Source organism: Pelodiscus sinensis, chromosome 5 (assembly GCF_049634645.1).
Source record: "Pelodiscus sinensis isolate JC-2024 chromosome 5, ASM4963464v1, whole genome shotgun sequence".
Classification (NCBI taxonomy): Eukaryota; Metazoa; Chordata; order Testudines; family Trionychidae; genus Pelodiscus; species Pelodiscus sinensis.
The window spans coordinates 37,271,166-37,287,499 of NC_134715.1; the positions used below are offsets into that span (position 1 = coordinate 37,271,166).

At 46.0% G+C, this 16,334-nt stretch overlaps 1 protein-coding gene across 14 annotated transcripts in view; it reads left to right on the top strand.

Annotated features, from left to right (window-relative positions):
• Nucleotides 1-2,668: 2,668 nt before the first annotated feature.
• BLTP1 (bridge-like lipid transfer protein family member 1) overlaps nt 2,669-16,334 on the top strand; it is a 224,149-nt gene continuing 210,483 nt past the window's right edge. For 11 of the 14 annotated variants that reach the window (XM_075929836.1, XM_075929834.1, XM_075929831.1 and 8 more), the window contains exon 1: nt 2,670-2,787. The gene's annotated coding sequence lies outside the window, so the exon portion shown is untranslated. Of the gene's footprint in view, nt 2,788-16,334 lie in introns of all 14 variants that reach the window. The other 3 variants (XM_075929828.1, XM_075929829.1, XM_075929830.1) reach the window with 1 other exon arrangement.

Genomic DNA, 16,334 nt, shown 5'->3' on the forward strand with positions numbered 1-16,334 from the left:
TCTATCTAGGTATCACCAATAAAGCCCAAAACCAAATCTGACTTAACTTCATAATTGTTGCAAGGAACTAGAGAAGCAATCCAAATGACAGATACCTACATTTCCCTTAAAAATACAAACAACCCTCACAGTTCTATGATGCTAATGGAACTGTAATTTCACCTTGTTTTTAATTCCTGCAACTGATGTTGTAATTTATACTTTCTTTTTTCCCTACCTCAAGAATTCATTTTCCATTCCTCTCTCCACCAGTTTCTTCAGCAGTCTATTCTTGCTTTAATCCCCTTCAAGTTGCTTAAATTACCTGGGTTCCTTTCCAAATTTCTGAAACTGCCTCAGATTCCTTCTCATTTCTTAATTAGCTTCTGGATCCCTCTCACTCTTTTGTCTCCCCAGCAGATGTATTCTTTCAGAACTTTCCCCCTAGGACATGTCACTTATTACCCTGCAGGCTGTAACAAAACAATGGTCATGGAACCTGCTAATATTTTGTTTTTTGTTAAGAAAATCAGAAGGAAAGATTTACTTTGGACTAAGTCCTTCAAATTCTGGCTCAAGTGAGTAATCTAAACAAACATTTTTTACATTTACAATAAATGTCAGTAAAGACTCAGAACAATGCTACTCTGAAAATAAATTCTGTACACAACAATTTCAGTGGATATTGATAGCGCCCGTAGATGGAAATGTTTTAAGCCATGTTTACACTAGACAGCTTACAGTGGCACAGCTGTACCAAGTAACTGTAAGATCTCCTGAGAGAGCTCTCCCATCAACATCAAATAAGTAAACTGCACTTACGTTGGATCCACACTTACGAACGGGGCTTTTCTCGCCCCGGAGCTCACGGGCGGTGGGTCGCCACCCGTGTCCTCCGGGGCTAGAAAAGCTTCTCCCGGTCTCCCTGGTCTGCTTTGCTGGACCCCCCCAGCAGACCAGGGGGACAGGAGCAAAGCCACCCAGGCGGCGGGGGTTCCGCTGCCTGGGTGGCTTTGCTCCCGGGCAAACGAGCAAAGCCGCCCAGGAGGCGGCTTTGTTCTGGTGTCCCTGGTCCCTGGGGGGGGGTGGTCTGCTCTGGTGTCCCTGGTCTGCTGGGGGGGGGGGTCCAGTGGCTTTGCTGGACCCCCCCAGCAGACCAGGGGGACAGGAGTCCCGCCACTTGGGCGGCTTTGCTCGGGTCTCCCTGGTCTGCTGGGGGGGGGAGGGGGCGCAGCTAGTGCGCCCCCCCCCCAACAGACCAGGCTTTTGTTGCAGGACGCCTCGGGTAGAGCAGCTGGGGTGCTGCTGGGTTGGTCCTATGGGAACCTACCGGGCAGCACCCCAGCTGTTCTGTCCCAGGCTCCAGATTCAGCAGCTGTTGAAACTGATCAGGCTGATTCCAGGAAGCTGGGGGCAGAGCAACTCTGCCTCCGGCTTCCTGTAGTCAGCCCCTGGTCAGTTTCAGTGGCAGCAGCTGAATCTGGAGCCAGTTCCGACTTACATACAAATTCAACTTAAGAACAAACCTATAGTCCCTATCTTGTACGTAACCCGGGGACTGCCTGTACTGTGCTTCTGGTGGTGAAACTTGTGTTGCTCAAGAGTGTGTTTTTCATACTCTTGAGCTACATAAATTATACCTAAGGAAGTGCTAGACAAAGCCTTAGCAAAAACCCAAACCAAAACCACCATGCAAACCCACAAAAGACTGTCTTTGTTGTCATTTTGAATTTATATGATGAATATAGCATTTTTCAAAAGGACTACAGAGGACAGCTTTCCATATTTCTTTTTAGACCCTTTCAGGAGATATGTCTTGATGTGGAAAAAAAACCTTACTAGCCAACATGTCTCTGTTGAGAGAAGGCTTCTTGGATTGTAAGGCCTTGGTTACTTTGCATGGGCAGTCATGGTCCTTTGGTATCTTTTTCAGAATTAGGAGCTTGTTCTGGGTCCCAGACCAAATTTCCCTTCTCTCCATTGCTCTGGTCAATTGCTTCCCCATGACGGGTAGCTGCCTTTCATTGTTGCTTTATGTGTGTTCAGCGCGCAGTGCTTTATCACCAGACCCTTTCGGCGTGGGGTTGGATTGCAGACACTGAACAAGTTGGGAGACGCTTACACCCGAGCTTTTTGTTTCAGCCTGCCCCGTGCGAAATCTGGGCCGGGACCCAGAGCTGGATTCTCGCAACCGTGAACGTAATGTGGGGTGTGACCCGGGGTTTCGGTGCAGCCGGCCCCTGTCGGGCTGCACGGAGGGGAAGGAGATGCCAGGAGAGATGCGGGCTGCAGAGCGTGGCGGGCTGGTCTTCGCTGCAGCCGCAGGCCCCCCATTGACGTATCTCGTGCTGCGCGCTGGGACCACACACCAAGGCATGAACCATCCCCCGCAGGCCCGGGCGCGGAGGAGGAGACAGGAAGGGGGCGTGACCGCTTCGGCGGGGCTATTGAGTATTCATGAGGGCACATTAATGATTCATGAGGCAATTCCTTTGAACCGGGACGGGGTTCGCGCGTGCGCACGAGCCCCGTACCGACCTACGGCCTCTTGACTTCGATCCTGTGGAGGAGGGGAAGGCCCGCAGGGCCTCGTTTTGCCATTGGCTACAGCGAGCTCCTTCCACCCGCCTCCTGTCGGACGCAGCGCTCTCTCATTGGCCCACCGACCCGGTTGTGCGCGGCGATTGGCGGGCGGCGCTGAGGGTTGGGCCGCGGGCGGGCGGGCGGAGCCAGCCATCCGGGGCGTGCGGCTGCCGGGGCTGTAGTAAGAAGCGGCGAGGGGTGCGGATGTAAACACCGGACAATGGCGTAAGCAGCGGGGCGCCGGGGGCGCTTTCTGCCCCGCCTCTGTGCGCGCGGCGCGGGGTGGCTGGCGCGGGGGGTGGGGGCCCGGCGCTGCCCCGGAGCACGGGGAGAGCGAGACTTGCCTCGCGAGGTGCCTGAGCCGGGTCCGAGCAGCGCTGGGAGCGCGGCCCCGCAGCTCTGGGGTGGGGTCTTCTCCCCCTCCCTCTCCCCAAGTCTCGTAAGCCCGCCCCCGCCCTTTTCTTCCTGGTAATTTGTGTTGCCCCTATTCTGGCTCTCCTGAAAATCGGGGCGCGCCCGTCACCTCCTGCCCCAGGTGGCCTCTGTGTTGTCCCCTCACTGACGTGAAACTGACAAGAGCCTGGTCACTTACACTCCGCGTGCACAGGCTGCCCCACGCTTGACAAGGCTGAGCTGAAAATGACCCTGACCGACCCCACGTCAGGTTAAGCCCTGTGCTTATCGTGCTCTCACGGGTGCCCAGTGATGCCGTGCACGCAGGGGCACTCCCTTTACAAGAAGCCTTAAACAAGGTGTTATAAATGTCGTTTATCATAAACACAGTCGGCTGTAATCTGAGCTTCTTCCTGAGTCAACACTGCTGATGTCAGTAAATCATGGTAACACAACCGAGATGCCATAAAACTGGATTGGAACTCAAGCCTGGGGGGTTAACAATGGATGTGATCTCGTTGGTATAGCTGGTGAAGCAGTGTGTTTAGGAACAGATCAACAGAACCAATAAGATTCTTCCTTAAAAGATTGCCAAAATGCATGGTTGTATGGGAATCTCATGCTGATTCTGCTGAGTTATAAAATCACATTTTTTTTACCCTTGCCAGTTAGCTGTGCTAACAAACCTATATGATTAAGGACATGTCTCCACTTGATCTTCTGTGGTTTGATTTAGTGGGTTGAATAAGGGGACTTGCTAAATCAGCCACTGATTGTCTGTCCCTATCTACTCAGGTACTACACCAGGTCATGAAGAGTAAGGGAAGTTGATGGGAGAGTTTTTCCTATTGACCACTTGCAGGGGGATGTAACAGAAATTTGAATTAAGGTACTTTTACTCCAGCTGTGCTAGTCATTTAACTGGAGTTGCATATCTTAGTTTGACTTGATCTCCTAGGGTAAACGTGACCTAAATTATTCATTTATGTGGGGTATTGAAGCATTTCACTTATGTCAGGTATATTGAAGATGACTGCAGACATGGGTAGACATTTTATTTCATTCACTTGTGGAGGTGCCTTTTCCAGCTTTAAGGGCTGTGTGGAGTAGTAGCTGGCTCCCTGGGAGCCGGTGCGCCCGAGAAGTCGGCCCCATTCTTGAGGAGGTGGCTGTCACTCCACGATGCTGCCTCTTAATCAGAGCCAGCAGCACAGAATGGCAGATGTCTCCCCAGGAGTGGCACAGGAGCCTGCGCATAACCATTAAGTGTAACAGATAAGTCTAGGCTTATTGGTAAATAGTTTAAACAATTACGCTTTTATATTCCTAATACGTAACAGCTTTATTTTTAAGCGTGTGGCTTTTGTTCCATTATTTTGCAACAGATTTTACAGAAGGATTGAGTATTCAAAGCCCTAGTTATGAATGGGAACTGCATTCTTTTTGCACGAGGTTTGGGTAGAAGTTTTAGAACTCTGAAAAGTTTTCCTCTGAGGTCAAGTACTGTATTGCTAAACCAACCATTTAAAAAAAAAATCTTGACTCAACAAAGAATCATGAGATTTTTAAAAGCAGCAGTGTCTTTTTATTTGCCATTTTGTGTTTGAAGCAGTTAAGATTTGTTTTTCTTTTAATGTCTTTGCTGAAATCGCAAGAGACTGAAGACATACATATTTTTTTCTTTTTTAAATGAAAGCTGAGACTTTCAGGTAATCATAATTCCAGAAGTTGAGACTTTTAGAAAAACAGATATTGTCATACTTGTCACAGAGTTATGAAAATTAGTGACATTGCATCCTTTCTAGAGACAAGAAGAAAGGTTTGTGTTAGGTTGGATTAAAACTAATATCTGATTCAGAAGGGTTCTTTAAAAAGGAGATCATTTGCTATGGGATCTGGTTATAGAGAATTTGTCAAGTAACCACAGAGAGCAGTGTAGATGATTTTTAGAGGGCTTTATACAAATATGTTGTAAATAGATTTTTTAAAAAATAATATTTTGCCATGTTGGCCAAGCAGCATTATGCTCATTCACAGGAACCTGACAGTGAAACTGAGTAGTCTAGTTTCATTGTCTGAACTGAGTGAAATGCAGAAAGTAAGCTAAAAGTAAGCTAGAGTTTTTTTAAAAGTTTTGTTCTTTATGTATTGAGTCTACATTGATGGATTCCATTTTTCAGCAGTGAAAATAGTTTAGCCTCGTCCCTAAAACAAAAATTTGAGACATTGCCAAAACAAGGTATTGTTTCCTTTTCTGTCTCTGCAACCGCCCAACAAGCATATCCTTTTTCCAGTTCAAAGTAGTGTTGATGCTTTCAATAATACAACAAGGAAGTAAACAAATATGTAAAATGCCAAGTAATATTAAGCAACTTGGAAAATAATTGGTGTTGTTATATAGAAGAGAATAACATCACTATGAAACTTCCCACACAAGCAGTTTTCTGTGAAAGAAAAACTCACTGAAAAAATATTTGCCAATATTATTTGTTGTTGTAGGTTTTACACAGAGAATTTAAATCCTGCTTTTCAAAACGGTGAGTCTGTGCTATAAAAATAGAACTCTAAAGATGCTTTTAACTACAGGGCATAACTCAAAATAAACTGTGAAAACTGAGTTATGTCAATTGCGTATTTTATTTTGAAATAGCTTATTTTGAAATAGGGGGACATCTACACAAACTTACTTTGAAATAGAGCACGCTTCCTCCAACTTCCCTTATTCCTCGTACAATAAGAGTTACAGGAGTTGGAGTAAGAAGTCCTCCAGCTTGACAGTATTTTGACACTATTTCAAAATAATTGCCTGCTGTGTAGACACAGATTAAGTTATTTCAGAATAGCATTAGTTATTTCGAAACAGTGTTGCAGTGTAGATGTACCCTAAATGAACTAGAGGTTCAGAACCAAAAGGGTTACCATACATACATCAACAAAACTGTAATTTACTGACTTTCTGCAACTACAGACATGGTTATTTATTAATTCATGATATTATAGTGGTCTATATATGTTGCCAGGAAGACTTCAATGAAATATTTCTTCCTTATTCAGATTCTAAAACAAAAAATATTATTTTTTCTTTAAATGTAGCCTTAATAAGAAAAATCTTGTTTTTGTCAGTCTCTTATTGTTTGCTCTTATATGTCTGTGGTATACATGTTGTTCACCAGTGTGTCATGTACATACCCATATAGGCCCCACCTACCATGGGTGTAACTAGCAATGTATACGGTAAGGCATAGCTTAGGAGAGTGAAGATATGCCTGAAGGATGCAGGCAAGTACATCCCTGTGTGGCTTTCTACTTAACCAGGCTGTGCATCCCTGGCCACGCTGTCATATTTAGCATGTAGTGTGCTGCTGCTGGAGCCTTTTTGTGCCACCGGAAAAAAATGAGTTGTCTGGGAAAAGCTGTGCCAGCTTTCTGCTGCTGCAGACCTTACCCCACCACAGGGTAAGGATGTTAAAGAGCAGTTATTTGGCTAATCTTGTAGTCGATACAATTTATATAGACTACATGATTAGTTGATAAGGGGGATACTCAGAGAGCTGGCTTGAGCCGGGACTGAGAAGTCCCGATGAGTACTGGCTCTGGATCGCTGTGGCTCTGCATTTTAAATTTAAGAGCCTGGCGGTTCTTAATACTACATTTAAAATGCAGAACTGCAGTGTGGGTTACTCCCGGAGCTGGTGTGAGCCGGGGCTGGCTCTGGGACTGCTTCACATCTGCATTTTAAGAGCCAGGTGGCTCTTACTCCATTTGAAATGCAGAAGCATAGTGGTCCCCATAGAGGCAGTGGGGAAGGGAAGGATGTAGTCGATTACTCCACTCAACTACCTGATCAGCTTATTCTTATTGTGTAGTCTAATAGTTGACTACTCGCTTACATCCCTATCACAGGGAGAGTTCAGCAGCAGAGAGAGGCTCTGGCTGAGCCTTTCCCCGTTCCCTGCACTCAGCCAGACCTTTTCATGGGCACGCGTATCTACATACCGCAGTGGTGACGCAGTGCACTTTTCATTGCAATGTGTGCCTATGTATACACTGCACACTACTGACAATGGTGTTAAGTGCAGAAGTAGCCTCAGAGGGTAGAACCTGACAAGCAGTAGTAGATGGTAGAACCTGTCAAGAAGTGCCCATTAGAATGCTCTTGTATCCTCTTTGTGCTCCTCCCTTTATCGTTCCCTCCATATTCTAAGGCAAGGCGATTAAAGGGAGTGTGATGCTTTGGCTGCCTTAGTTCTATCCCACTGGCACTTCAGACCTGGGTTATAATTAAGGTTGTGAGGAAGAGGAAAGAAGAGTGGGAGAAAGAATATGCAAAAGGCTTCTTGAAGGAGGAACAGGATACTTGTCAACAGAGCTCTTCATGATGACTGTGTTCATTTCCACAACACAACCACCTTCCCCTCTCCCTAGATGCTTTAATTATAGCTGAGGAGGTGGTGGGAAGGAGCTGAGGTGATGAGAGTTCTTTACCTTAGAACACTCAAGAACAGAAAGGGGAGAGGTAAGGGTGCTCCAGTGGGCACTGATTGTCATGTTCCACCATCTGAACTGCATGTATCTGTGCATCCGAGTAATCCACCTCTAAGAACTTCAGTTATCTCTTTATCCTTGATACAGTGCAGCTTATGCAGCCTATGGTTTATGTATCTGAATGGAGGTCATTGGGCAGAGGCCTGTTCTTTGCTTTTTTCAGTAAGGTGTCTATATTAAACAAAAGACAGAACTATGTAGCACTTTAAAGACTAACAAGATTGTTTATTAGGTGATGAGCTTTCGTGGGCCAGACCCACTTCCTCAGATCAGTTTGTGGAAGAAAATTGGAAGAAAATAACCATCTTGTTAGTCTTTAAAGTGCTTTTTGTTTCAGCTAGACTAGACTAACAGGGCTGCATCTCTATTACTATGTGTCTATATTAGATACATTTTAAAGGCTGATAAATAAATTGTGACTAAAGGAGGCTTCTGATAGCTAAATAGCACCTTTCACTGGAGATACATTATGGATCATTTGTCTTTTCCATTCTCCCACCTGAATCATTTGTATCATTGATTGGATTTTGGTGTCATGGATGCTATTGGGGACTTTGGATAGAAACTAAAATTGCTGCCTTCGCTTTTTTTTCCCCGTAAAAAGCTTACTATGGTTTCGACATCACGTGCTAACAGGAACCATGTTCTGAAATACTCATGTAAAGTATCCTTGCAGTTTATGTAAATGAATAGACACTGCTGGATAAATCCCCCTAAACATAATCTGGTATGTCAAATGTTACAAAACTATGGATTGCCATGGTTCATTTTAATTTTTTCATAATCGCTGTAGAGGCTTGGAGTTTGTGTTCTGTCAGTATAAAGTATTTAATGAAAGGGAGGAGAGAGAGCCTTGTACATTCCAAAAAAAGGAAAAAGATTCTGTGTGTTCTCCTCTGAGTAACAGGGAGCAAACCATCTGGTAAAACTTGATTTTTATGTAGATTTGGGAAATAATCTGCTAACTGTGATTTCCCAACTTATTACTAAAGGTGTGTCTATGCTTAAAGTTGCCAAATGGTTGAACCAAAAATACCAAACATCCCCTCCTCCTCCCACCCTCCAAAAAAAATCACTGGGGAAAAATTCTGTTGGGGGGGGGGAGGGAAGGAGTGGGGGAAGATCAAAGCTGTTGAGCAAAAAAAAGGACTCTGAGACTTATTAAGCAAAAATAATAACAGAATTAAAACAGCATGGCCCCTTTCAGAGTGAGTGCAGAGTTAGAATAGGGATAGGAACAGGGGAGAGGTTGAACACTAAGGCCCAGAGAAGGCATTGCTTCCCCAGGGTCTTTAGGCTTTTTGCTGGTGGCCATTTCTTTTTCAACCAGAGCTTAGCTTCCCTGAAGAACCAGGAAAGCATAGGGCAGGAGGCTGGGGGTGTGAGGGCCTGGGGGGGGGGGGGGGGGGAAGGGGAAGGAGGACGGCAGGCTGGGGGCTGGGCCTGGGCGCTAGTGTTGCCAGGTGTCCAGTATTTTTGCCTCTGGCCAGGAAACAAAATCAGAAAATAGCGGACGTTTTAGGTGTCCGGTATTTTCAAAACATTTTTACCGGCCAGGACGCAAAAATACCGGATTGTCCTAGCAATACTGGACAATACTGGACACCTGGCAACCCTATCTATGTTAAAAGTGCTGCAGCTATATTGCTGAGACATTGTAGTATGGACACCTACTGTAATAACAGCAATGGGACGAATATATTCTATATTAACTCTAGAGACAGAGTTAGGTAGAGGGACATTCTTCTGTCAATCTAGGCCTGGTCTACACTGAAAGCTTAGGTGGATCTAACCCTTACACAGGGTGTGAGATTTTTCGTGATCTTGAGAGATGTGGACAGATCAACCTAACTTTGAAGCCTAGAACACTGACTATGGGATACAGTGGAGAGACTAAGGTTTTCTCTATTTCCTTCACCCGCAATTTAAAAATTATCTCTATTAGAAGAGTTGATCTGCACTACAGCTGTCAAATTATGATGCTGTTTTAGGAAGGGAAAAAGTTAAGGGCAGTGGACCTTGCATTTTTTCCCCTTCTAATATCTTTTCAAGCATTAACAAGCCCTACCTTGATTCTCATCTGTATTTTTGCCTTCAAATGTATTTCTTTATGGTAGTCTTACAATTCAGTTGTTCTAGCTGTGCTAAGCAACAGTATACCAATGATCAAGAATTTTGGAAAACGTTGTTTGTGATCATAATGCCACTCTGTGCTGCAAAGCGTTCTGCAGTCTGCTTTTTTCTTTGGTGAACTGTGGACTCTTGGCTGCCAGCAATGTTATATCAGAAACTGATACTGAATCTGGGTCTTCAACGGTAGCTTTCTGTTTTTGTGTGCTACCAGCCAAGCTATTTGGTGGGTTTCAGTTCCCTTTGTTCATATTGGTGTAGGTACAACTGTCATGCTCTCTAAATGTCATGAGAATTTATATTAATTTAGGAAGAGCTGTCACTTTTTAGTTAACTACGTTTTAACATTTCAAATCAGTTGAGTTCAAGCTTTCCGTTTTGCAGTGACTAATGTATCTTTTTCACAAAAGTTAATAGTTGGAATTTGGAGACTGGATGAGGATGAAGTACCTCTTGCCAAGATTATGAGTTCTGTTAGTGCTAGAAAGTGAAAAAGGAGAGCACGTTTTAGCCAATGAAATGAATTTTTAATGAAAATACCAAATACAGTATTTTTAATTTGTACCCATCATCCCCATTTGTTCTTTCTGTAAAGCTGTGTCTTAATTTGAAAATCAGCATTGATGGGGAAATCTAGAAAATTTACATACTGTAATTATAAAGTCTCCATTAAATAAAAAAAATTACATTAATATTTAAAGGCTGATATTGTGGTGTACAGCAACATGCATACAAGTTTCCCGGTCAGTTCAGTAGGACATGCTGCATTCTATCTTCAAGTTTATAATATGAAGTAGCAGTTTTAATCTTTCAAATTGATCATTTGGCAATGGGTTAACCTGCCTAATAGACCACATGGATTTCTTACAGAGAAAACAGTTGTGCTTTGTGAAAGATGCCCAAGTGCAAATTTTCATCAGCAAAATCATAAATGTCTTGAAAATGGTGTGCAGCAAAGACTTTCCTTTTGAATTATTGCTTCCCCCCCCACCCCCATGTGCATGCCATGTTTTGTTACCTTTTTTGTCTGCCAAAAACTTAATTGCAGGAAATTGAAATTCTTACAAGCTGAGAGCAAGGAACTGTTAGATCTGAAGAGTTGATATACTCTGTATCAGTTTGAGCACTGATGTAAAAATACAACTTAATGTCCAGTATACTCACACTGGCTTTTTTGGGTGGAGTGGTGTGTGGTGTTGGGTGTGGTCTGTGTGTGTGTGTGTGTGTGTGTTTTTTGTTTTGTTTTGTTTTGTTTTGTTAAGCTTCAACTAAAATGGTTAAGCAGTTTCCAAGAATGATATTAGGGAAATATGCTTCCCCTCACCTTCATGCTAAAATGTATAATTGTTTTGTTGAAAAGCTTTTATGCCTCCATATTTTTGGAACAGGGCTTGAGAGGGGATGGAGTTGGATGGGCCACCCTAACATCAGGAATATACCTCTTGCAATTCCTGTGAAAATCCAGCCAAATTTTGTCCAGATTACAAGCCTCTGACTATAGCAGTTTGCATATGCTTGGTATAGGCTGTTAGAAGCTGGCAACTAAATTCTCTAATGGAGTATGCTCCATAGACAAACAGTTCCTACCTGTGTGTTGACTGGACTATGCATACATCAGTGAGAAATGAAGTGCTATAAAATGGTCAGAGCTTTGAAAAATCGAAAACGAGGCCCTAGATTTCTCAGATTGGACATCGAAAATTTACAGGCAATTTTGGCCTCAATTTTTCTGTCTTAGTTCCTTTGTTTGCTATATGGGGGTAATACCACTTCACAGGAAAATAGTGAAAATAAATTCATTAATGTTTGTGAAACATCCTGATAGTATGGTTAATGTGCCATAGAAACACCAAGGAAAAAATTAATTTTACATTAACTTAATGAGGGTGGAGGCCATATATTAATTTAAGATTAAAAATAAAGTAAGCATTCAAGAAGCATCATTAATTTTTGTGCATTGAATGAAAAAATAGAATGTAATCTTGTAATTAAAACCTGCATCTGAATGCATACACACAAAGGGCCCGAATTAAGGTTGCACAGGCATTTCCTAACATATACAGGCAGTCCCCGACTTACGCGGATCCGACTTATGTCGGATCCGCAGTTACGAACGGGGTTTTTTTCGCCCCGGAGGACACGGACTGCGGGACCTCGCGGCCCCACCGCCCGTGTACTCCGGGGCGAGAAAAGCTGCTCCGCGTCTCCCTGGTCTGCAGACCAGGAAGACGCGGAGAAAAGCCGCGGAGGGGCTCGGGCAGCTGGGCAGCCCAAGCGCGCCTGGGCTGTCCCGCTGCGGGCGTGCTCCAAGGCTTTGCTCCCCATCTCCCTGCAGACCAGGGAGACGGGGAGCAAAGCCGTGGCGCATGCCCGCAGGGGGACAGCCCAGCAGACCAGCAGACCAGGGAGATGGGGAGCAAAGCCTCGGAGCACACCAGCAGTGGGACAGTGCGGCGCGCCTGGACTGTCCTGCTGCCCACGTGCTCTGCGGCTTTGCTCCGCGTCTCCCAGGTCAGCAGACCAGGGAGACGGAGCAAAGCCGTGGAGGACTTGGGCGTCCCGCCACCCCCGTCTCCCTGGTCTGCTGGGGGAGGGGGGGAGCAGCTAGTGCCCCCCCCCCCCCAGCAGGCCAGGCTTTTCTTGCCTACCCCTGGGGTAGAGCAGCTGGGGGCTGCCAGGTTGGTCCCGCAGCGCTGCTCCGGACCAACCCGGCAGCACCCCAGCTGCTCTGTCCCAGGAGTCCTGATTCAGCTGCTGCTGGTCAGTTTCAGCAGTGGCTGAATCAGGACGCCTGAGGTAGAGCAGCTGGGGTGCTGCTGGGTTGCTCCAGTAGCGCCGAGGAGCCGCGCTACTGGAGCAACCCAGCAGCACCCCAGCTGCTCTGCCTCAGGCGTCCTGATTCAGCCGCTGCTGAAACTGACCAGCGGCTGACTACAGGAAGCCCGACGCAGAGTTGCTCTGCCCCAGGCTTCCTGGAATCAGCCGCTGATCAGTTTCAGCAGCAGCTGACTTGGGGACGCCTGGGTTTCTTAAGTTGAATCTGTATGTAAGTCGGAACTGGCGTCCAGATTCAGCCGTGGTTGAAACTGATCAGTTTCAGCAGCGGCTGACGCCAGTTCCGACTTACATACAGATTCAACTTAAGAACAAACCTACAGTCCCTATCTTGTACGTAACCCGGGGACTGCCTGTATGAGTTCTTGACTTGGAACACTACAGAGGTTACAAATTTAGGGGTGAAGGTTGTAGGAACATATGTTTAAGTGTACAGTATACTCTAGTTCCTTCCACTCCCAGAGTATAACAGGGAATAATGAATTTTGAAATTGTCTCTCATGAAAACAACAGTGTTTCCTGAGGATTGGTTTGGCTAACCTGATAATGCAGAAGAACATGGATTAGTATTAAAATGGAAGGGAGTACTTGGTACGTTGCAACTTAGCTGTAGCTTTCTGCATATGGCTGGCAAACAAAGTCCATTGCTATATTAAAGAATAGCTGCAGAATAAGCCCCCACTTCTGATTTGCTGACCGTCTCTGGGTTGAGCTCTATATGCATGTTGTTAAGTGACCTTTGTATCCGTTTATTGCATGAGCATGAAATATTGTTTGTAAGACATTGTACTTAACTTCTTACAACAAGTTCCCTTGTATATAATAGACAACATACTTTTTCCTCTGAAGTTTTGCAAGAGTAGCTAAATTAAAAACTACAGGCAGTCCCTGGGTTACGTACAAGATAGGGACTGTAGGTTTGTTCTTAAGTTGAATCCATATGTAAGTCGGAACTGGCGTCCAGATTCAGCCGCTGCTGAAACTGATCAGTTTCAACAGTGGCTGAATCTGGATGCCAGTTCTGACTTACATACAGATTCAGCTTAAGAACCCCAGGCGTCCCCAAGTCAGCTGCTGCTGAAACTGATCAGCGGCTGATTCCAGGAAGCCGGGGGCAGAGCAACTGTGCCTCGGGCTTCCTGTAGTCAGCCGCTGGTCAGTTTCAGCAGCGGCTGACTTGGGGACGCCTGGGGCAGAGCAGCTGTGGTGCTGCTGGGTTGCTCCAGTAGCGCCGCTCCTCGGCACTACTGGAGCAACCCAACAGCACCCCAGCTGCTCTGCCCCAGGCGTCCTGATTCAGCCCCTGCTGAAACTGACCAGCAGCGGCTGAATCAGGACGCCTGGGGCAGAGCAGCTGGGGTGCTGCCGGGTTGGTCCAGTAGTGCCGAGGAGCAGTGCTGCGGGACCAACCCAGCAGCACCCCAGCTGCTCTACCCCAGGCGTCGTGGGCAGAAAAGCCTGGTCTGCTGGGGGGGAAGGGGCACTAGCTGCGCCCCCCCCCCCCCCAGCAGACCAGGGAGATGCGGAGCAAAGCTGCGGAGGATGCCTGCAGCGGGACAGCCCAGGCGCGCCGTGGCTGTCCTGCTGTGGGCATCCTCCAAGGCTTTGCTCCCCGTCTCCCTGGTCTGCTGGTCAGACCAGGGAGACGGGGAGCAAAGCCACGGAGGATGCCCGCAGCGGGACAGCCCAGGTGCGCCGTGGCTGTCCCGTTGCGGGCGGCCTCCGAAGCTTTGCTCGCCATCTCCCTGGTCTGCTGGTCAGACCAGGGAGACGGGGAGCAGCTTTTCTTGCCCCGGAGGACGCGGGCGGCGGGACCGCGGCTCATCTGGGCGTCCCGCCGCTCCCGTCCTCTGGGGCGAGAAAAGCCCCGTTCGTAACGGCGGATCCGGACTCGGGGACTGCCTGTATAAAGCTCTTTGAGATCCTTAGGTGATGAGTGTTGTAAGGCCACAGCAATATTGTAGTCCAAATCCTGCTGAGTTTATTCATGCCACTAGTCCCAATGATTTTAATGAGACTGCTCATTTGAATAAGATAAGTGGTGTTTGGGCTGTGTTTAGGCTTGTGTGCTGCACTTATTATGATAGTACAGGTTGCACCTCCCTAAACTAGGACTCTTGTCTGGCAACATACGTGATCCAGCAGGACAGTGGATGTTGCTGAACAAGAGTGCCCTGGAGCAGGAGGGCCAGCAGCTGAGAGCCCCATGAAAGGCAGCGGTAGAGCGGCAGGCCAGCGATGGTAGTGGGCCGGGGCAGCCTATGCGTGCTGGTCTGGCAGCGAGGTTGTGCCATAGCAGCTCAAGCGGGGCTGCGTGCCAGCCCGACAGTGGGGACAGAGCCACGGTGGCCTGGCTGGCATCAAAGCTGGGCTGCGGCATCCCAGCAGGGGAAGCCTGTCTTTGGCTGTGGCAGGTTGGCAGCCCAATTGGGGCTGTGTGCTGGGCGGTAGCGGGACTGGTGCTGTAGCTGTGGGGTCAGGGCTGTGTGCTCCTGTGCCAGCGGTGGGGTTGGAGCAGCAGCTATAGCAGTGAGGCTGGGGCAGCCGTGTCACTCAGCTGGCAGTGGGGCCGAAGGGTCCAGCGGTGGGGAGGGACGGCAGGCTGAGGGGGCCGGATCTTGGGGAACTTCCCTGATCCGGCAAATCCCCTCATCTGGGACCACTCAGGTCCTGAGGGTGCCGGACCAGTGAGGTCCAACTTGTAGTTGACAGCTCAAGAAAATATTTATTTATCCCTATACATTGGCTTATATAAACGCCAGACCTCATTTCTTCATCATATTCCTCCTTTGCTTGTTTTAGAGCAGAGAGCAAGAATGTGCTCCTCATCTCAAAAGCAGCCCTGTATTAGAAACTTTTGCTAGCAATTCTATCATCCTTAAGAAGTAGAATTTTAAAAACTACTTGTAAATAATGTTATTCCTATGAAAATACATTAAACATACTCCAGAGAAGTCTAGAATATGCAATTTATAGTACTTCTGTGTCACTGGGTCAGTATAATTTGGGAGGTTAATAAGCAAATATCTTCTGTCTAAATCTCTGTTTCTTATAGTAAAATTGTTTCATTTTGATTAAAAGTTTATTCTCAGCTGTGAGTGTCTGAACAATCTAAAATAACTTCCATACAAAAAAATCCACCCACATAATATAGCAAGGAAATTGAAATAAGCGTTTTATATAATAACTTAAAATAGCTCATAAGGAAGGAAAAGTAAGACTGCTTGTTAGCAGTTGTCCCTTAAGGAATAAAGTTACATGACATGTTGGCAGGAGCTAAAGGAGAGATTAAAAAGGCACAGCTAATGTTTCTTTTCCTGTGAATAAAAGCAAGTTTGACAGATACCGTATGAGAGGATGGAGGGAAGGTTGCTGAAATTATAGCTCAAGAAAAATATTGCTACATAGCTACAAATACTTAGTACTGTTCTTCCCTGTTAATAACATCTAATTAATATATCTCAGATTAGAAGTGATTTATATGTAAAAGGCTTTTGAACATGTGAATAGTTCAGAAAGCGCATAAAGGTTTTGCCTTTGGGAGAGAGACATTTTGGGAAGACAGACCTGTATGAGATGAAATTGTTGTTGTTTTTAAATGTGATTTACACAGAAATAGTGGACCAATCACTGATTTGGTTATTAAACTATTTTCTTTGAGTTATCTAAGTATAAAACACTAGACAGAAATAATATAGATCAATTTGTATAGGTCTGCATGTGGCCTAGTGGTTACAGTACTAGAAGTGGAATTTGTTTAGTCTGTTCCCAGCATTGTCAACTTTCTTTGTGACTTGAAGCATGTCAGCTCTTTCTCCCTTTGTCTCAGATGCTATAAGACTAACTTCACACCCTGTAACGTATTTTGA